Consider the following 7,849-nt stretch of genomic DNA (forward strand, 5'->3'; position numbering starts at 1 on the left):
GCACCGTCACACACACCTGTGAGGTGGCAGGGGCAGGTGGGGTGCGTGGCTATGATTCTCTCCGTCCAGCAGAAGGGGAAGCTGGGGCAGGGAGCAACCCCACACATGCTTTACCCCTGTGCTCTCCTGCCTCTCCTGCCGGTCAAGGCTGACGGGGCACTTATTCTGCCCAATGCTGAGCAGGCCAGTTGGAGAGAGACTTGGACTAGCAGGCTTCCACCTCCCTGCCCTCCAGCCCCAGGAGCTGTCAGTCTCATCTGCGGCCCAGCGCACTCAGGGAGGAGCGAGGAGTGGCCAAGGCGGGTGGTCCTGTGGCCCCCACCCAGGGAAGCCTCTCTGGGTAGAGGAGGGAGGGGACGACACAGGCCCTTGGGCTTCACCTCCTACACCCTCACTCCCCCATGCCAAAGGAAGCCCTGTCCGCCCCCCTCTGCTTTCCTTTCAGCCCCTTTCCCTGTCCCTCCCACCGAGGATTTATGGTTTTAATAATGCAGACTTTCTCCACCAGCCTCCCTTACTGTTCAGTCCCCTCTAAAAATCCTTAAAATTAAAACACTAATCAGGAATTTATTTTCTCATCAATCCTGCCCTTCAGGTTATGAGGCCCAAGTGTCTTCACAGCCATGGGGAGGGTCCTCCAGAGGCAGAGACAGACAGAGGCACAGGGAACAAGGGCTCTGGCTCCGGGTCTTGGGAGAGAAAGGAGAGGAGAGGGAGAGGGGGTGAGACTGCAGGAAGCAGAGAGAGTCAGACCCCGGTCAGAGCGAAAAGGATGAAAGGCATCATGCAGAGGCTGTAGGCAGACAGAGGGATCCGTATGCTGCAGGGATGGGACGGGAGAAGGAAGGAGAGAAAGAGATGGGGACAGAGATCAGGGCAGGATGTAAGAGATGATGGGTAGAACCCAGAGAGATGGAGAGAGAGGAGAGAGATGCTGAAGAGGGAGGGAGGGGCGGGGCCGGGGGGATGAAGACAGTAGAAGATACATGAAAGCAATGCAGGCTGGGGAAGTCAGACCAGAGGGACCAGAGGGGCGGAGGTGAGAGAACAGGGGAAACAGACAAACTGGGAGCTGGAGAAACCTTGCACCTTCCCTCGGGGTGGGGGTGGGGGCTACACTCCTGAACTTTCACATTTATGAGGGGACCCTGTGGTCTGTCTCTCTTCCCACAAGGCCACAACCTCCACAAGGGCAGGGACCCTAGTTCTTCCCCTTCCGTGTCTGCAGAAATGAACTGGGCCGGCTGATTTCTGGCTCTGAGCTCTTTCAGGCTCTGAAACTCCACAAGGTCCTTGGTGAAGCCCCTGGGAGGCTCCTGTGGCGTCACAGGAAAGCTTGCTGATCTCTGGCTTTGCCCAGTCCTCCTTTGGGTACAGGTAGTTTGGAGAAGGTATCACCTCTCTTCAACATACCCCTGCCACCCAAAGAGACTGTTTGCAAAGCCCAGCATCATTGATGGGAAGCCTTTGAGATGAGTCAGGTCATCCTGAGCACTGAACAAGGAGTCTACTTTTTGCTTTGCCTCTGACTGGCTGTGTGATGGTGGGCAAGTCACTAGCCCTCTCTGAGCCTTGGTTTCTTCATCAGTACAGTGAGGGGATTGAATGATCTCTACAGCCCCTTCTTGCTCTAATGGGCAACAGTCTTTGATCATTTCAGAAGTCCCAAAACTAAGTAAAGAAATGGAAAATTTGTAATTTGTTCATTTATTCATTTGACAAAAGAATTGAGGGTCTGCTAATGTGGAAGGGGCTACACCAGGCACTGGGGAAGCCACCCTAAAGAGCTCTGGACCTGACCTTGGTCCACGGTGAAGCCACAACTTCCCACAGTCTACATTTGTTCATCTGTAAAATGGGAGGGCGTGGTGCCCATCCTACCAACAGAGTGTTATTATTTGGAAAAGGCCTTTGCCAACAGAAACTGGGCATCAGAAAGGACTGTCTAGCATCAGAAGTGTATGGAAACCTCATCAGGGGGTCATTCTGCCAGCTCTGGGGTCTCCCAAGCCCTGTATGAGCATTCAGTCTGGCTCAGGCTGTGCTGGTGCCACGGGCAGGCCTTAAGTCTCATGGACAGTCCAGTGTTGGACGGACTGCAGAATGGGGAGCTTATGTTAGACTCAGAAGACCCGGGTTTGAGTTGAGTCTCAGCTGCAGCACTTGCAAAGTCAGTAGCTTGGGTGAGTCACTTCCCCTCTGGGGACCGCAGAGTCATCTTTCAAGGAGGATAAACAGTCCTGCCCCACCTGGTGAGACGTGTGAATTAAGCCAAGTACCGCAGGTGGAAGGACCAAGCACACAGTAGGTGTTCAGAAAATGGCTAGCTCAGTGCAGGGTTTAAAGCCAAAAGAACACCAAGGGCAAGAGTACCGGGGTGTCAAGTTACACAGTCAAGGACTGTTGGGATTGCGGCGCAGCCCACCTCGGGGGAAATGCGGGGGGCTCCGGCCTCCCCGTCAAATGAGGCCTTTCCCCGGGCAGGCATTAGCATTTTCCAAGATGATTCAGCAAAACCAGGGGGCCTGGCCCCGCCTCCCCTTTATGCTGAGCGGCTTGTTCATGCCTCAACCCAGCTTGTCTGCCTGATAGGAAATCAATGTGTTTAATCTCCGAGGCCTCTTGGACAAAAAGAGGAAGGGATAACGGCTCTTCCACGGTCTGAACAGCAGCGTGCCCGACCTACCGATTTAACTCACCTTCCCAGCCCAGAATCGTGCCTCTCTTCAAGTCGAAGTACCCAAGCACTGTAGAACCCAGGACTGTGATCAAAGGACTTTTAATGTTTCCATGTTGAGGGACAGACGAGCCTTCCTGGGGGATTCTTGTCACCGGGAACGAGTAGCTGTCAAACCAGGCAACCTGCGATAAAGAGTTTGGCTGTGTCCTCAAGAGGTTCTGAGTCCTGAAATAACAGAGACGTGGTCTCTAACCTACATTCTTACAAGAAAGAATATATGGCCTATGGGAAAAGGTAGATTTTGTTGGGAGGGCCAAAATAATTACACTGTAATTATGTCTCATTTATCGTGTAACCACATATCCAAGGTAGCACATGATACCGCTATCTGCTATAATATGGGATTCATAGGTCTAATTAATATTGTAGAAACTAATAGAATTTATGATGACACTGATGCTTGTGATCAAATGTGTTGGGAGAGTGAATCAAAACATCTTCCGGACATTATGCCTACGGAGGAGAATTGGCCTGAAGAAGATTTAGATTTGATTAATGATAAATTGATTACAGTTCTTAATCACTCAACAAATGCATACCATTAAGTGCAGATGGCTTGTAGGGCAGGGAGGCGAAAGAATCGTAAAGTGAGTACAAAAATATGAGAAACTTTGTGTTATCGGATGGTTCGGTTGTCTGTTCAAATCTGTACCAACCCCCCACTGGTTATTGTAAATGTTTAACATTTACGTGAGTGTTTTAATTGCTGTCAAACTAAGGATGATCATTTTGTCATAAAAAGATCTAGTCCATAGGATGGGGAGGCAGTGGTGGGGTGGGGGGCTGGGCTGTGAGCTGTTTTTTGAAAGCCCCCTCATGGCATTGACCCCCAGTCAGGGCATGATTGGGCAACAGTGTCGCTCTGTCATCAGGGGTGGAGGAGTTTCAGGGCAACTCCGACCAGCCTGTCAACACTGTTTATGGAAAACAGTGGGATTTTTTGTTTGTTTGTTTGTCATATATTGAGTTTATCTGTGCTCTAAAATATTTAAAGATCGATACCCACTTTTCCATTGAGTGATTTCACGGGTCGTGCCCAACATAAAACAGTGGGATTGAGGATTTGCACCTGGCCTTGGTGAGACCCCTGAAGGGCTCTGCTGTTGAGGCTGGTAATGTAGCAGGAAAATGCCCACATGACCAGCAAAATGTAAAAATACCTAAGCTGAGACTCCTCCCCAGTTTAGAGGTGTTCCATGCCCACTCCCCTCACAGAGGGAGGATGGTAGCAGCCTGCACCCACCTCTCCAAACACCTATCTGTGAAGTACATCCTGACTTGAATGCAGTCACTCTGTCGTGTCCTTTTCCTGTAATAAACTGTAGGTTTGTGAGCACTGTCATTTGGGATCCTGTGAGTCTGATTTGGCAGTTGAATCCAACTTAACTGCCACTGTTAAAGGTTAAAAAATCTTTCTTCCATATTTTATAGATGGAGCAATTGAAACTCAGAGAGGGAAATGGCTTATCCACAGTCACGCAGCAGGTTTGTAATGGAGCCCAGATTGGAGTCAAAGGCTCACATCTCAGTCCAGAGATGTAGTTTTTTTTTCCTCCTGATCTTGCTCCTTGGAGGTAAGCGGTCACTTCCCAGGAGGACTAGAAGAACCAAAGAGGAGCATTGACCTCTAGCATAGGCATCAGGGTAGCAGGAGAAGAATTACCCCAGGATGAGGTTAGAAAGGTTAGAAAACAGAAAACAGATGGGAAAACCCAAGGCTCAGGGAGAGGAGGAGATTGAGAGAGAGGCTCAGGACAAAGTCTGTGAAGGGAGAGTGTATCAGTCAGTGTAGCATAATTGCTGTAACAAACAACCCCAAGTCTCAGGCACTTAATTCCAGAAGAGATTTTTTTTTTTTTAATTACTCATGCCACAAGTCCAAAGCAGGTCAGTGGAAGAGAGAGAGGACTGTTCCATGCAGTCATCAGGGGCTCAGGTTCCCTCCATCCATTGTAGCTCGGCTCCCCTCAAGGTCCTTGGAGTCCATACCATCCAGAGGGAAGTAGCCCAGGAGTCTTTTATGGACACCCTTGGTCTGTATGTTGGTGTAAAGGAGTTAGGACAGAGGGGCGGACTTCCTTCTTGCTGACGGGCAGTAGACTTCACACTTCAGTGTCCCCAGGGGCTCTCCTGACTTCTTTTTTTTGATGCGTTGGGTCTTCATTGCTGCATGCAGGCTTTGTCTAGTTGCAGCGAGCAAGGCTACTCTTTGTTGTGGTGCACAGGCTTCTCATTGTGGTGGCTTCTCTTGCTGCAGACCATGGGCTCTAGGAGTGGAAGGGCTTCAGTAGGTGCAGCATGCAGTTTCAGGAGTTGCAGCATGCGGGCTCAGTAGTTGTGGCTCACGGGCTCAGTAGTTGTGGCACATGGGCTAGTTGCCCCACAGCATGTGGGACCTTCCCTGACCAGGGATCGAGCCCGTGTTGCCTGCATTGGCAGGCAGATTCTTAACCATTGGACCACCAGGGAAGTCCTTCTCCTGTCTTGATGTCAATACAGTCCCTCTTCCACGTGAGATGAGCCAGATTCCAACCATGGGGCCAATCCCAAGATGACCATTTTCCTCTTGGCCCCTGAAGTCTCTGAACCTCATGTCCCGAGTTCATCTAAAAATACCCTTGGAGGAGCATGTCAGCGGTCACAGAGATCACTTGCCATTCATCGTTACCTGGGAATAAATCATAGTAGGATATGAATTGTGAATTGTTCTTCCCCAGGTTGGGTGGGGAAGAACACTTAGAAACATTTCTATCCATGGCATAGGCCCTGTTGGAAGTTGATTCCAATAACTTAAAAACTGCAAGAAGTAGTCATTTGTAAATTACCCAAGAGAGAACTTGTGCTGGAATTTTCCACCAGCGTTGACAGTAGGAATCAGTAGGACACAGGGTGGAAAACGAGGCGGAGCCTGGCTCAGAGTCAGGCTGGGGAAAGGCTCCCAGTCATGATACCCCAGGACACAGGGAGTGAGGTGTGGGAGGAACACAGGACTTGGGGCGAGACATCTGGCTTCTACTCCATGTTACGATGCTGTGTGACTTTGGACAAGTCAGCTCACCACTCTAGGCCTTGTTTCCTCATCTGTAAAATGGATCTAATTATACATTTCTCCCAGGGATACTGTGGAGTTGAATGAGATAATGCCCTAAAACACAATGCCTGGCACTCAGAAGGCTTTCAGTAACTGAGCCCTCACTGGCCCTCCCTCCAGCCCTCTTGAACCCTTTGTTGTAAGGGGAGCCCAGAGCCTACATAGGCTAGGCTTTAAATCATTAGAAAGAGCCCTGTGGAACGAGCTATTTTCCCAGGAGCTGAGAATACTATCTGGCTACACAAGGGTGGGAGGTGAAATTTCTTCCCTGCCTATGGTTGTGATGACCAATGCCAGAAAGTGAGCAGGGTCTGGGGGCTCCATCCTGCAGTGAATTGCTCCATTTCTGAGCTCTTTTTCCACCCGACTTGGGAGACCCTGGGCTTGTAAAATGCGCTTATTAGTCGAAATGATCTAAATCTAATCTAATTCTCCCACAGAAACGATGTAATGATGTTCCTCACTAAATACCTGATGCTCGACATTTGATAAAATGACCACAAACATCTTTGTTAATCATGTTGAAACGGCATACCTGGGCTCTGGGCAGCGGCAAGCTTTCAGAAGTGCTTCTAAATCAATTAAACAGGGCGACATGGTAAGCACTCACATAAAATACCGTTTAATATGAAACAGAGTGATAGTGAAAAGTACAAAAGGTCCTCATCAAAGTTCTTGTTAATCTTCACCTCGTTTCCTCTGCAATGAATAATAACACCTAACGTTTATTGGGTGCTTACAATGTGCCAGACGCCGTTCCAAGCTCCTTACACCACACCGTGTCACTAAGTCCAACCCAGAAGCCTGGGGCCCAGAGAGGTTAAGGATCCTTCCTACAGACACACAGGTAGGAGGTGACAGAGCCAGGCTTCGAATCCAAATGATAAGATTCTGGAACCAACCCTCTTAACCGAGTCAGGGATTGGTAGAAATGCATCAGAAGGCTTATCTCTCCAAAAGGCTTCCCTGGCCAGGTCTGGCAGATGACTCTGGGAGATATTTGGGGACAGGGACTCCCATTGGCTGACTTTGAAAGATGTCAGCCAGTTATATAGGTTTAGTGCCTCTCTGTTCCGTGTTCTGTTCAGTTTTGCTCCATCCTACATACTGAGAGCTGTATTAAGCTTGGAAGATACCAACGCATTTGAAAACTGATCCCTTTCCTCTAGGGGAAGCAAATGAATAGATGGCCATGGCAAACCAGGAGAGGAAGCACAACAGAAATACACCGAATGCTTGACATGGCATAAGGGAGGAAATGGTCCCTCTGGGGAAGTCTGAAAAAAGAAAAAACAAACAAACAAACAGAAAAGTAATTACTACTGGGAAGGATTTGGGGAAATGAAAAGGAGTTTTCCAGGCACACGAGACGAAAATGCATCCTAGACAGAGGCATTCATGGAGGCACAAGGATTGGGTGGACTGGGTATGAGCCCCACAAACACTGTGGGGTGGAGCAGCTGTGCTGAGTCCTCAAAGCTTTGCAAGCCATTCTTAGAAGCTTGGATTCTCTCCTCCAGAAGAGGGACACTGAATTAGTCAGGACTCTTATAGGTTCATATGACAGAAACCCAACTCAAATGGTCTCAGACTTGAAAGGTTTTGACTCGTGTAACTGAAACCATTGCATGTTACTGCATTCAGGCATAGCTGGATCCAGGTGTCAAATGATATCATCTGAAGTCTATCTCCCTCCATCTCTTAGCTATGGTTTCTCTGGCTTAACCCTCAGGTAGCCTCGGTCTAACTGGTGACAAAGATGAGTTTCAGAAGATCTGGGGTTACATCTGACCAGCTGGGCAACCTCAGGAGAAAGAAAGTATTGTACCTTATTCGTTTTTTTTTTTTTTTTTTTTGGCCATGCCGCGAGGCATATGGGATCTTAGTTACCTGACCAGGGATCAAACTGTGCCCCCTTTAGTGGAAGGATGGAGTCCTAACCACTGGACCGCCAGGGAATTCCCAGAAAGTACCTTATTCTTGATAACTCCAACCAAAGTCCTGGGGCAGATGTTACT

Source organism: Leucopleurus acutus (genome assembly GCF_964270905.1).
Source record: "Leucopleurus acutus genome assembly, chromosome: 8".
Taxonomy (NCBI): Eukaryota; Metazoa; Chordata; class Mammalia; order Artiodactyla; family Delphinidae; genus Leucopleurus; species Leucopleurus acutus.